The sequence below is a fragment of the Calidris pugnax genome, unplaced genomic scaffold (assembly GCF_001431845.1).
Source record: "Calidris pugnax isolate Ruff unplaced genomic scaffold, ASM143184v1 scaffold70, whole genome shotgun sequence".
Taxonomy (NCBI): Eukaryota; Metazoa; Chordata; class Aves; order Charadriiformes; family Scolopacidae; genus Calidris; species Calidris pugnax.
This window is the reverse complement of record NW_015090862.1, coordinates 7,942,443-7,957,571: the sequence shown is the minus strand read 5'-3', so window position 1 is coordinate 7,957,571 and position 15,129 is coordinate 7,942,443. Positions and strand designations below refer to the sequence as shown.

General features: G+C 40.8%; 1 protein-coding gene across 1 annotated transcript in view; it reads left to right on the top strand.

Moving 5' to 3' along the window:
- TNFAIP8L3 (TNF alpha induced protein 8 like 3) overlaps positions 1-15,129 on the top strand; it is a 48,668-nt gene that overhangs the window by 639 nt on the left and 32,900 nt on the right. The gene's annotated exons all lie outside the window — the stretch shown is intronic.

The following is a 15,129-nucleotide window of genomic DNA, read 5'->3' as shown; positions in this document are numbered from 1 at the left end:
CCGCCCCTCGCCCCTCCGGCGGCCGCTATGGCAGAGGCTGCCCGCGGGAGGGGTGCGGGCCGGCCCCGGGCTCCGCTGGCTCTGCCCCCCGGGGAGAGGAGGCAGCCGCCCTGAGGAGTCAAGTTCAACCGTGACATGACAGCCGGTTAAATTAGCAGTGCTGGTTTGAGTCGGGGGCACTGTGGTCTGTACCCAGAGGCTGCAAAGTTTTCTGGGTTCGGGGAGGGTGATTTTGCTATCGCTCCAGGAGCGGCTCACCCCCCCAGAGATGGGCATGCAGGGCCCCCGGGCCGCTGGGCTTTTGTTTTCAAGTCCTAACTTGTCACCAAAAAACATAAAAATGCTGCTGTCTAACTGCTGTGGCCTGCATAGTTTTTAGATGAGACAGAAGGAAAAAAAAAAATAAAAGTCTCCTGCCACTTCCAAATCTCCACGTTCCTGTGTCCTACACAAAACAAACCATTGCTGTAGCCAAAGGCTGACCTGCACAGACATTAGCGGGGACAATAAACTTGTATAAAATCCAGCGTACATAGAGGTAGGTTTGCTCCGCCAGCACAGCGCCCGTCCCAGTGCCCGTCTGCAGAGAGCTGCCATCAGCCAAAGGCCACCCCCCCCCATCCCCATGCCCACACACATCTCCCTGTCTCTAAACTCTAGTGTCACCAGCAGTGTCACCGTGCCATCCGCAGGGCAGGCTGTGGTGGTATCACACACACGGCTGGCACGCCACAGGCACGGAGTGATAACTGATGCTGGGCGCAGAAGGGACCTGTTCGACCTCCAGCTTCCTGTGGTGGAAGCCATAGGCACCTTCTCTGAAGCCATTTAACTGGCATCAGACACGAGTAAGCACAATTGGAATGATGTTCGAAATTATCCTGGAGATTGCAATAAACCCAAATAGAAAGTTACCGAGTTACCTTACAAGATCTTTGAGAAAAATCTTTTCATCATGATCTGTCCAGTTTAGACAACTTTATCCCAGCTGGCACCTTTCCCCACTCCCCCCTAAAAAGAAAGGTTTCGACACCAAACAATATTTTAACTAGAACAGGAAAAAAATGCCAGATATTCTGTGAAATATTTTAACTGTTTTATTAATACAGCAGTGATAAAAAATGGTAGGAGTTAAAAAAATAAGTAGGCATTATCTTGTCTAATCTCCCAGCAGAACATGATTTGATAGCATAGTCTTAAATCCAATTCAGTTTTTAATATTAGGAGTATTTATTCTTGATACTTGCTTTGTATTTTCTTGCTTGAGATCTAGAGAATGGACTAAGACTAGCAACAGGTCATAGAGCTCTTTATATTCATAAAGCTCCATCAGGCTGAACTTACTAACAAAGACCACCAACAGCTATACTTTTTCATCCAAATATTCAAAGCAGTACATGAAACACAACTTACAAACATTACACTTATAGACAAACTAATGGAATATAGCTCCTGCCAACAACTTACTCCTGTTCTGAATAGGATTTTCTTTTAAATAAATTAAAAATATCTATGCACAGAGGCTGCCATAAGTGCTTTTTATGTCATCACTTGCTCGCTGCCAAGAGTTGATGTTCATCATTCTCCTCTCCTCTTTTCTATTCCTTCTTTGTACTATCTGAGAGAAGAAAAATCTGGTATTTTGACCATACATGGCAGATGCCTATGCAGTAGAATAAAATTGGAATAGAGTGAAAACTTAGTGGTGTTGTCTTAACCAGTTGCAATCATCTTCCTGCACTGAAGAATTACTTGCTGTTTGTATCCCCCACCCTCTTCTGAAAATTACATTTGTGCTAGATTTCATTTGGTCTTTTTTTCTGTACTCTGCCATATGTATGGTGCAGTATCTCTCTGTATGTGGGTGTTCCATAGTCATGCTGTCAGTCACTGTTGCAGGCACAGAAGCTGGGGGGCTATAGTGTAGGATTCAGTCATCACCTTGTTCAGGAGGAGCCCAGTGACCAGGGCCCTTCTCCCTGCTGTTTGTAGGGCTAGCAGAGTGCCTCACGGCAAGTATTTGGGATAAAGCCTGGCTAATAGCCCAATTTTGGCCATTGATTTTAGAACAGCTGGAATTTTTGTATTGGAAGCGACACCAAATAGAGTATTTAGCTTATGCTTTTCATTGCCAGTCTTTGCACTTCCAAGTTGTAAAGTGATAACTTCCACCTGCACAGTTAAAACTCCTCGTAGCCAGTGCCCACTGCCTTAGGTCATCTCATTGTTCAAGCCCAGCTTGACACAGTTTACTTTATCAATAGGGCTCCATAATGTTAATGCAATACAGGTCTTTAAAACAAATCCCATGAAAGGGTTTGTGCTACTCCTGCAATACTTATTCAGCCTTTGCTCTGTCCCCGTGGACCAGCACCCCCGCCATTCCTGGGACTCACACGGGCGTGCACAGGACAGGAGGCTACCTTGTACGCCCCTGCCATCTGCCACACACGCTTGGCTTCCAAGAGCCAGCTGGAGTCCTACTCTGAGATTCCAGCAGCCTCATTTCCTTTAATAGCCCACTTAAAGCTGAGTCTCCAAGGAGGCAGAAGTATTTTTTCTGTATTTATTCTGAACATGTCATCACAATAGCATCTTTGTATTTCTTTGGTGCAAACAAAAAGTTCCTTATATGCAACTAGTGTAAAATGTTAGCAGCACACCTCTGCACACAAGAGCATCCAGCTCCGTGGCCTTGGCTTCTACCAGTCTACTCACACCCATCCAGTACTGCTTCACATCTGAGTTGTCTATAGTAAAGGAGTGTTCTAGGTTGTTTTGCTGGGGTTTTTTTGGTTGGATGTTGCTTGGTGTTTTTCTCCAAAAAAGTTACACCTGACACAGACTCTATTAAGACCATTAAACAAGTCCCCATAATTCTGAAGAAATTACATATTGTAATGCAAAAGAAAAGTTACATGCTTATTAGTGCTACCCTCAGTGAAATTTCTTGATTTCTACTGTAAATGTGACTAGTTGCATTTCTTTTCTTTTACTGATAAGGTTTTGAGAACTGAACAGGTAATCTTAAAATAGAACATTGTTCTCATTTTTTAATGTCCACCTATTGAGAAGTTGGGTTTTTTAAAAGATTCTTTAGTAGAGCAATGGGCTGCTTTTTCCCAGTTCTTTCATAGGCAGCATACCACATGAAAGTATCATCCTCTGTGCCATCTTTTAGAGCAACATTTCACAAAAATCCAGGTCACCTCCAGCAGCAGTGACTTTGCAGTGGATTTGGAGGTCCTGCATATAAGAGAGAAGGTGCCAGACCTTCATTTGTTGTGCCTTGTCCTGGGTTCCCTGGCTGAAACAGGCAGGAATTTGGCAATATAGCTTTTATACAATATTGATTTAAGCCCTTCCAGAAGCTACTAAGTCAGAAGACAGATTTCCATGTTTACTTTAATGGAACTATTATGTTACACTACTAACATATAACAACTACAGGCTAAATTGCCTGTATGGTCTTTGAAACACTACAGATTGTTTTTATGAAGTTTAATGTATCCTGGAGAGTAAACTGTTGCTGGTCCCTTCTCTGGCTTTTCTCCCACTGAAGTCAAGAGACATTTGGCCTAGGAAAGGGAGCAGCTTGTGATCCAGGTAGAGCTCTAAACTGGTGACAAGATTGTTATTTTTTTTTTGAAACATCAACACTGCAGAGCCTATAACTTTGTATGATGCCAGGGAGAACAAAATGAAGACAACCTTATCACAAGGCTTGCATCCATAAAGGCAGTGGGAGGCTTATTATTGTCTCCAATAGGGCCAAGATCTTCCCCTGTGACTCCTGGCACAAAAATGTTAATGCATTTATAATTTGATAAGTTAGCTGAACTCTATTCTGGACAATATATACTTCATAAAAACATGTTTAAACATTATTTACTGTTGTAAAACAGCCCCAGCAGACGTGAATAATTTTTCTGGAGCTGTAATATTATTTGATTTGCAATGCTTAGCAAATTATTTTTTTGGCAAGTTATTTATCATGCTGTATGAACTGCCTGTACTTCTGTGATATTAATCTTTTATGCCTGTTACATATTTTAATCAATGTTTTACAGAGTTAAATGCCATTCAAGAGCTAATATATTCTTGTAAATATAAAATTAATTTGAGACTGTAGCGTAAATATTCAGCACTTCATTATTTGAGGCATCAGTAACATGATATAAAGTACAAGTAGGCATTTTGTAACTTTTTGCAGTATCACACTGGTCATTTGAACAATGTTTACTACAACAAAAGGTATACTTTGCCACAAGGAATACTTGTATGTTTGAACAGAGAGGGTTTTGATTTAACAAAGCCTTGTTTTGATTTTATGTAAGAAGATCCAAGTCAGATATGCAATAATATTTATTGGACTTTAGACAAGCCAGCAGAAGTGGCAGATAACAGCATGTTCTAAGTATGGAAGCTGGGGGAGAGAATTAAACCAACAAGCAAACAAAAACTATTTTTGCTAAAGGTGCAGACTCTACTGGATTCTTCTGTAGTGAAGTACTTTCTAACACCTGTCTAATAAAGGGCTCTCCCTTCCTTTCTGCTGGAAAACAAAGGAAAAACAAAGCTAGTTGAAAAAAGGTGGACAGATGACGGACATGAACTAGCATGTCATGGGAACCCATGCTCCAAACTCTTTCAGGGCTTTTTGGATCACACCACAAGCTGAGGCAAGCGCGTGTCCAAGTTTCTCTGCCAAGACAGAGTGGGCAGGAGACACTTCAGGATGAGCAGGCAGCAACTGCCTGTAAGAGCAGCAGCTCAGGCAGGCATGTGAGCCAAGAGCCTGGTTGGGTGAGGCTTTTTTTTTTGGATCTCTTTACTGTTCCCTCTAGGAAACACCTGGGCTGCTGATTTACATACAGACCCCTCATTAGCACAGTGACTGTCAGACTAGGAGCCTTGTCAAACTGAAAAAAAAAATAAAGTAAGCACTTTGAAAGGCAAAAGATCTAATCATGGTGTGACAACAGTAAAGATTGTAGATAATCCTTTTGTTTGACCAGACAACTTGGATGAGCAGAATAGACAGGTTAGTTGAACAAGTCAACTTGTTCAGGCTTTTGTTTTTTAAAAGTCAAGTGGAAATATGAACTTCATGAAGCACTGGATTGAAGCCCAAGCTCACCTGCTTGTGCAGTAGCAACATCTGTGGGTGAGGTACTAAGCAGCAATAGCCACTAGTGTATGAGGTAACAACTCTTTTCAGTAGCTTTGATAGTTTTCTTCCTGCTTTTGAGAGGGTGGCATATGAAAATGTGTGGCCTCAGAAGGAATTGTCATCATGGGTGAAACAATCTGACTCCTTTAGCAGGCACACAAAGTATGTTGTGGTAAGTTATCTTGGTGCAGAATTATTTGATATTCTTGACCAGAACTACTCACTTTCAGGACAGGGTATGCTAGTGCCACCCAGACACACAAATTGCAGGCAGAGGCCAGCCACAACTTTGCCAGGGCAGAGATAGCCTGTTTCTCAGGCAGAAAAGCTGATTTTACACTTACTCATGTGAACAATGTTTGTAAGGGGCTCTCCATAGCCCCAGATGGAGGTGTTCCCACCTGAAATTCTGATGCTGCTAGCAATCAGTGAACAGAAAGCCTCTGCTTTTTTCTAATATGTGGGTACGGAAAGGGCTTGGTGAAGGAATTTATGATGCCAGATGAAGTTCATAGATAGGAACATGAAGTAATATCCTGCCACACACCATTCCTGTCTGCTTGCCAAAGGCCTGGGATGAGAGTGAGTTCCACTGGATGTGATATTTTGGCAATAGTGGATGACAAGGCAATGAGTGCATCTCCTCAAAAACCTCACACTTCCTGTTTGAAGAAATAAATCTTTTATCCTTTCTGCTCATCTACACCAAAGGCTAAATCATGGTAGGAGTAGTCGGTAACCTGATTTTGTTGGTAACAGAACAACAAAGCAATGTCACCCCAGGTGAAAAAGGAAAACAGTAGGTCATATAGATGAGAAAGAACAGTTCTGGAAGAACCTGACCCACCCAGGAAAGACTTCTGTATTTGTATTTTATCCACAGCGTCAGATTTGGGGTGACAGGTCCTCTCAGATCCCAGGAAAGTAGGAAAACTTTGTAACTTTCCAAGAATGCTGACTATCTTTTCTAGTAAACTAAGCAGGACCCAGCTTTGAACCCAAGCAGTGGTACACAGTCCTCTGAACTGTTTATCTATTAATATACTTCCTGGCACTGTTTCAGCCCACACCAGATAGCCTCCCACAAGATGTCCTGGCATGAGACAGAGGATAACAGTGGCCAGTATGAATTAAACAACATTTGGAGTGTGGGAAAGAATTCAGTTTGCATCCAGATGGCAAGACGCTGCATGTACAACAGGTTCTGTCCCAGGGTTTTTTGGTTTTGCGTTCAGGTTTTTTTTGTTAGGTTGGTTTCTTTACAGGCATAGCCTCTGTGGTCAGAGCAGGGTGCAGAGATTCTTCACTATTACTGTGACTTCTGGGGAACCACTCCCAGCTGTCCAGGCTGTTGGACTGCTTGTGGACCTCTTGGGGCAGTTGTCTTAGGCCAAGACCAGGGTTTGGAGCCTTTCCCAATTAAAGGTCTGTTATCTGCTGTTCATCTGCAGAAATCTCTTTGCCAGTTTGATCATGGGAGGGTGTCTTATAGGCTGACAAGTCTAGCCAAGGGAAACTCATGGGGAGCTGAGACTAACTTGTTGCAATAATTATTACTTTATACCTAAGATTCAAATGGCTTGATAAGCCAAGCCCAGCCCAGATCCTGGCTGGTAGCCAGTGATTTTTTTTGTTCTTTAAGGCAGCTGACTTTAATGAAAGAGGCTGAGAAAGAGCAAAAGTCACTTTGCTGTCCTTTCCAGTGGTCACTAATCCCTGTTTGGTACAGATTCTGTTTTAAGTCAAGCTTTATCAGTTGATTCCATCTAGCCTTCCTACAGAGGAACAGAGTGACTAGTCTCTCTGTACACATACAGGTTCTGGCTAACATCAGTTGATGTAACAGCAGACAATAGAGCAGGAAAATTATTTCTATCTATGACATGAAACAAACACTTCACCATAAAGACATTGCATTTGGTCTTCTTAATATGAAAGGTAATCTTATGAAACACAAATAGTAAAAATTAGCAAAATACCTCACTGTCACCAATGAGCATCTCATTTCTGGAATTACCTTTGTTTAACCAAGTAGCTTCTGTTACAGGAAAAACTGTTTTCTCCCTTTCTTTTTGAAGAAAGGTATTGACACTATTATTGTGTTACTGTTTCCTTTCCAAATAGTTTTTCCTTTCCTTTTAGAGCAAATAGTTTACATGATCAAATCACTGACAAATATAGATCAAACATATACAAGTTCCTTGGGCTTTTCAAAGAGGGGCCTTTGAGTTGTGGTTTTTGTTTTATTTTGGGTTTTTTGGAGGGTTTTTTGTTGTTGTTTTTTTTTAATGAAGATAACCATTCCTCAGATGATTTTTCCATCAAAGCCTCTGGACCATATAGTGTTATGCCAGGTGAATGTCTGCAGTTTGTTTACTTGTATTTAATTTTAACTTTGTGTATTTGTACATCATTTCCCCTTCACTCCCAGAAGTCAGGCAGGTTAAACTTATCAAGAGCGACCTTCATGTTCACTTCAAAGCAAGTTGTAGTTGGTGCCTCAATATTTTGATACTTCTTAGTATTTTCATTGAATGATCTCTACCATTAGGAAAAGTGTTTAGTAGTAGATGCAAAAATAAGTAGTACAGTCATTATGATGCACAGCTACTGGATTTCTTGGAAAATGAAAGTCAGTGAGTAAAAGCATTGACTTGGATTACAAATTTAGGAATGGGATAAAAAGTTCAAGCCCAAGTATATGTAAAGACCACTTACACAGATTTTGCAGGGTGGTAGTATGCCTCACTCTCACCAACTTGGACTAACTGGTGCCCTTTAAACATACCAGGCTCTATTAATTAAAAGAGGAATCTTTTGTCCAGTGATTATAACTTATCTGTCAGAAACTAGCTTCTTTCATATAAATCTAGCCTGACCTCAGCTATGAGGTCTCTCTGCCTCTCTATTACCTGTACTTGTTTTTAAGAGTCTATTTCCATATCTGTTCTTAAAGGTTGGTTATTAGATATCAGATGGCATAAGCAGCAATGACAGTTTTGTATCCTTGGGGCAGATATGGCTGTTATTTCACTCTGGCCTGCCCTCTGCAAAAAACCCAAAACCAAGTAATCAAAAAAAAAAACCCACAAAGAAAACCCACCACAAAAAAGCCAGACTAGTATATTCATCCAAAACATTCACCACTGGCATTTCTCCACAAAGCACTTCCCCTTGCAGAAATCATATAGAATTGATGGAAAGCCAAGAATAAATCATTTTAAGGACAGATGAATACCAGCATTCTCCATAATGCCATGATTTAACTTTAAAATTTGGATTAAATCAGATGCCTGAGGGCTTAGAGCAGTCCCACTACTCAGTTGTTAATCAGCTGGTATCTGCTTATTCACCAGACTATCTCCTGTAGTTTTGAGGCTGATTTCTGAACTGCTAACTAAGGTTCTTTTTACCTAGTTGGTATCATTCACTTCAACAAACTCAAGAGGAAGTTGTCCTGATTTCACTCGGTGCTAGGTGTTTAAAAACATAACTATGAAGAATCAAAAAATAGCCACATATGTTGCTGCACGCAACATCTTATGCCAATAGAAATGGATGTTTTGACTACAAAAGCAGCGAGTGGAACGGCACTTGAGGGGACACACAGAAATGCCTTGTGCTTTGAGAAAAGGCCCAGCACGTGCAGCGTCCTGTGGCACACAGAAGGCAAGGAAGGTCAAAAGCCTTTGTGCACCCTCCCTTTGACTACCATGTGCTACCAAAGAGGCTAAATCCCTTGCAGGAAGGCACATACCAAGATTTCGGCTCTGTTCTCCATCTTATAACATATAGAACTTTTTTCATTTCTTTCTCTTTCCAGCCATCCTCACCTTTTATACTAATAATTTTTTTGCGTTCCTCCTCCAGATACCCCCATCTTTCTAGCATATAACTGATCTCATTTCCCCTCTGCCTCAGCCAATGTGCTATTCGTTTGCAAGCCTCATTTCTTCCAGCATTGGCCCGATTCTTCTTCCTTAACTCCTTTCTTCTCTAATATTCTTGGGTTTATGATTTCTGCCACTATGAAAGTGAGTAAATGTTATCAAGTTATATTTCATGAAAGGGAAAACTGATGGGAGTAAGATATTGTCATCTTTATAATTCAAGATATTGGAAACAGATTCACCTTGCCAGAGGAACTAACTTACCTCCTCTGGCAAACAAACAATACAGACAGTGGGCTTGCAAATGAGATCCATGTCATCTTGATTAGTAAAGCATGTTGAGAACAGGAAAGTTAATTTGCTTTTGAAATAGTTAAACAGGTAGATGCAATATTTGCCAGAAAGTGAGAATACAATAGTGTCTCCACAGATAGCAAGAGCCTCCCCGCTGTTTCCAGAGTGCATTCCTGAACAAGCACCTACTTGGAGAAACAGTGTATCCTCACCTCCATAAGATCAAACCATTGGGCTTGAATAGCAGCTCCAGGAGAATTACATTTCTCTCCAGACACGGCAGCCAGTGACTGTCACTGATCACATGAGGTCAGAGGAGGACACTGCTTTCTAGTGACATAGCTTAATTACAAGGAATAAAGGAAAACAGAGCCTAGACCCCTTTTGCAGAGTATTGTGATGAACCACAGCACACCGGTGTTGCCCACCCAAGTTTACCAATATATTTTCTTAGCAGTCCTAATAATTTTAAATGAAAAGATATTGTAAGAGGATTCACAGAAGTTGTCTCTAAAAAACAAGCAGAAGCTTTGAAAAGCTATGAAGAGGCAGTGAAGGTGAGAGATGCTTCTAAAAACCAAGCTCTTCTTCAGTTAGGACAAGAATGCCTCTTTCAGTGTTCTTCTGCCAATGACACAAGAATGAGAGCACAGAAATACACCAAGGGAGGTGTTAGGGAAAAGACTTGAAGCAGGGGAATTGCCAAGATGATGCGGATTCACCAGAACACCAATGCAGCACCTGCATTCACCTTTCTGCTCCACCACTGACCTGGCTGAGCTGAATCAAACTCAAATCAGAGCTGAGCCTGCCCTTTGCAGGGCCAGCAGCCACCCTGACACCTAAGTTTCATCTTCCATCACCAGGGTCACTAGAAACAGGGCCCCCATTTACCACCACAATCATCTCTCTGGGTCTCTAACCCTAAATGCTCAACACACCTTATTTGTCCTCAATCAGCAATGTGTGTGTGATCTGCCAGAACACACGGTCCTACCCAGGGAGACACAAGGAGAGCACAGCTCAGCCCTGGTGCAGCACAGCAGAGATGACACGCTCACATTACATGATTTTTGTAGCCAAGATGTTTGTGCAGCTTTCAAATTCCCAAGAGCTATGTCTACACTTGCCTATCCATGTACAGAAGATGAGTAACAGTTGCTCTTGCACTGCTTAGACCTCTGTGTATTTGCCTTTTAGAACTTCTCTAGGAAAACATTGCCTTAGCAACAGCTGAGCAGTATTAAGACAGAGACAAGTGATGTGTAGGAAGAGAATTAGGGTAATGGTGGGGGAGCCATTATTCAATGTTTTCCATATTTTCACAGAACAATTTCATTTCCTTGAAGTCATTGTAGTCACTGACAAGGAGGTAGAAAGGTGCATGTGAAATACCTCTGACTGTGCACTGAAATAAAAGTATGACTAGACATACTAAATAACCAACGCAGGCAACCACAGACTGAGGTTTTTTTAATTATATACTCGTTACCAAAACAGCTTTTCTGTATTTGTAGAGTTCCTTTTTCCTCCTAACCATATTTAATGGAAATGCAGATAGCTTGTGTGCCATTATGATGAACAACTAATTCTAGAATACTTTGTTTCTTTCCTCACTTTTACAGACATTAAAACAGTAGTTACACTTCTTAATAGGGATTTTAATTTAGGGACAGTCAATGCCTATGCTTAGTCACTTCATCAAGGACTAAAATACAAATTCTGTCTGCTCTACAGATCATATGTTATTTAAAGATTTATTTTCAATCACTTTAATAAGTACTTTGCTTGCTTTTAAAGAAATGCCACTTCCTTACCATGATAAAGTGATAAAAATACGTATGACATCATAAAGCTCATAAAACTCACAGCAATTTTGTTGCTGAAAGTTTTACAGTTGTCTACTTGAATTCATTTGGTTTGAAACTCCTTGGTCTAATATTCTTTGAGGTCTGAAAACATTTTTTTTTAATACAAACAGCATATGACTGAACATAACTAAGCTTCTTTACTTTCATATGTACATAAAAATAACTTTTGTCGTTTTCCTTAAGTAAGGAAATGCTATATATAGAAAAGCTAAATACTTTCAAGTCATAGGATTCAGTAGGTTTTTTGACATCATCCCTAGAGAGGCAGAAACATAAAAATATATAAAAGCAGTTTCCTTCCTAAGAATACACAGAACAGCAGAAACAGCTTAGTAAGTAAAAAGAACAGTGTTCTGCAGAATGGAAGTCAGTATCCTGTTGGTTTTCATGGTTTTCACTCGAGTACTGATCATGCCCTGTTATCATGAATGGGAGGTGCACACACATCAGTAGGTAAGACTTTAAAGCTAAGTTCTAAATGTTTTTAAGAAGTGTCAAGTCCTGAATAAGTCATAGAAGATGCAGGCTCTGCAACTCTTGAGAGCTACAGTGTGTAATAACAGCTCTGGGGAAGAAAAGAATATTACAGAGCATTTTTGTGCCACCAAAATTGCAGACTGTTACTGGGGAATAAATAAATCTCTGCCTCCCCATAGCTGCCCCTGGGGAGCACAATGGCCAGGAAGCTGCCTCCTGAGGGAGAACTGCACACAATGCTGCTGCTTTGCTGGAAAAAACCCCGCATCTTGACCTTCTGCAACTCACTCAGGCCTTGAGGGTAACACACCTGGATTGTGCCAGCTGTTGGAGTAGGTTCTCCTGTTGGGCTTTTTCTGTTTTTTGGTGTTTTTTTTTTTTTAGCAGATCCAATGAAAAAATAGTTTTTATGTGCATACACACATTTAAAGTTACTTTCAATTGGGCTTATATACACACACACCTTTCACGATGGTAAGGGGGAAACAGAGGCTTTCCTAAAGCAATTTACAGTGAAAATACAAATTAAACTTGGAGCAGTACTACCCGAGCCAGTAGAGGCAATAGCACAGTTACTCCGGTAGAGCAGACATCAGAGGAAATGTTAGATGACTGCAGTTAAAGGGCATAGGGAGGATACTCCTAGGATATACCCAGATACATCAGATCTCAACAAATGAAAAGCTCATTTGGATTTTATGTAATTCAGAGCTGCTCTCACAAAGTACACAGGGATAAATATGCAGAGTAATAGAAAATAAATACCAATATCCAAGAAGCTTCACCACAGTTGCTCTTACTCATTTGGAAAAATGATGAAAAGAACATATCTGAGTAAGGTTTACCAGGGTTTTTTCTCCTTCTCTTTTCAGTTTTTCCATAATTAAAACAAACAAACAAAACAGTGGCAGAACTCCTTTCTTCATGTAACATCCCAGTAAGTGTGTGGACTAGTGATACTGTATTCATATAGAGCTTGGACTTCCACGTTAACAGTTTGTCCACCAATTTAATACATTGCATCTGTCATTTGTCTGTCTTTTAAAGCAATCTTTGCCACTCCTGATTTCTGTTAAATAACACCTTCCTGAATTTCAAAGCAAATAGGATTTAAAATTTAAGGACATTGTGAAGACATCAGCCTAATTGCTTTGTGCAACCTCCCATATGATATCCTTTCAAAATGTGACAGAGGAAGTACTGGACTGACAGCAGGGTCTTAATCACAGCCTTAAGCAAGTATTTCAGTTATGTCCATTTCTCCTCCCACTCCTGGTCTGTTTTGCCTGTTTACTCTTTTTAGGTCAGGAGCATCTTTCACTGTGGATTTGCACAGTTAGAACCCCAATATATTTATTAAAAGCCGATAAATAGTAGCATCAATGCAGTGAGAGAGAACTTCTGTCCCTGAGAAAGAAGCTGCACCTCTGCAGTTAACACATCATCTTAAAGATGCATATGCATTCAATATGGTCTTTCATAGAGGGCTGCAGTTTGAGAACTAATTTATCTTAACCACACTTGACTTTTTGTCATATGAAACAGATTATTTTTTTTCCAATAAGCAGTGCTACTGCACATGATAAGACAATAAAGGAACGTTACAAACAGGAGATTCATAGTTTTTAGCAATTCATCTAGAGAGAACGCACTCATCTTTCCATTTGCTTCTGATTCCAACTGTCTAGCTCTCTGGCAGTGAAAGTGTGTTTGGAATAAAAATAGAACCCACAATTTGAAACTATCGGGTGTTGCTTTGTTTTGCTTTTCCTCTTAATATATGAGCCACTTACTGAAATGAGGAAAGCTTTTCACCCAAAGAGAATTTACCAGAACAAAAGAAGTTTGGCAGAATTAATGTGCTTGTGACTGCTGGTATTTTCTGATACAAGCCTTTCAAAATACAGGGTGGGATCAAGCAGAAGAAGAGACCCTGATCAAGTGATAGGGCAGAGGTTTTCTTCCATGACTGTGATACACATACCATGGTCTAAGACCACAGTCTCCCTAAGAAACCCACTGTAAGTCACAGAGCGAGAAGTATTCCCCCCGGCACGTAAAGTCACTCTATGTTCTTCATAACCCAAGTTCCAGTTCTTCCACATAATACAGTTTGTGTGGACTTTGCATGTAAAGTCCACCTACACCATAATCTTCTCAAGGGGTTGCTTGCTGCCAAGCTGTCTTGTGTGCAGGCCAAGGAATATGGACATTTTCCCATCCTGTCTGTTAAGACTTTTCTGCAGGAAGCTGGCTTTCTAGGGTGTGAATTTGTGCTTTAAAACCATCTGCCCTCTGTTGCTTCATCTCAGGCAATGCCTTAGTGGAAGGAATAACAAATTCTGTTCTAAGGTGACAAGATCTGGTAACCTGGCACTAAACCTCCAATTCTAGAAAGCCAGATGAAACCTGGCCTGAAATACAGCTGACTCCAAAATCAGGTCCAGGTGAGGCATAGACTTATTAATCAGGCTTGGACAATAATCTTGCCTATAGAAACACAGGTTGAAGATTTACTAGTAAACAGCTGTAGCAGATGATGTTGCTTTCCTTCTCTCACTTTTCAGGATCAGTTTATTTAATCTAGAAATGAGATCACTACGGGACAATGCTTTCCCCACACACACATACTGGAAGTTTGTTAAAGCACAGAGGGATTGGTGCCTGCTGGAGACAGAACAAGCAGCACTCGGCATGTTTGCAGCCAGGGAGATTTAGTCTGACATTAGGAAAATCTTTCTAACTGTAAGATTTACAAGCACTGCATTAAACTATGAAGGGATGTTCATTTTTAAGAACATATTAGACAAGTATCTCTTCTAGCCTACTAGTCTTATCTCAGGAAGAGGAATAGATTAGATTATTGATAAAAAGTTTGTTCCTTCAGCCACCACATTTCTATGATGCTGAAACAATGCACAACAAAATCAAAGCTTAGAGCTTAGTTCAGCAATGTAAACAATGATTTTCTACACCAAATTGTTACCCGATCTTTGCCTTCCATGTGAGCAGACAGAATAACCTTTCCTGTCCTGAACTCCATCTCATTTTCAACATTGATAGCTGTTTAGCTCCAATCTTTCTAGAGAGTGTCATTGCTTTGGTTAGTAGCTGCTTAGATTGCCCAGATAGCCCACTGACCCCAACATCAGCCAAACAACCCTTGAGATCAGGGTGCATCACTTGTGTATATCGTGCTACCAGATCACATTCACAATCCCTTCTCTTCTCCTTAGATTCATTTCTGATAAATCCCTCCCAGCACCACCTCAGGTGTTACAGATCCTTAATCACTACAGCAGGCACTGCCCTCTAGACCACAGACTGCCCTCACCTCTCAGGGACTTAACCTTCCTCCAGAAGCCAGGTGCAGCCACCTTCTGTGCCAGCTGGCTTTGAAAGCAGAAAAAAAAGACAGTCTAAG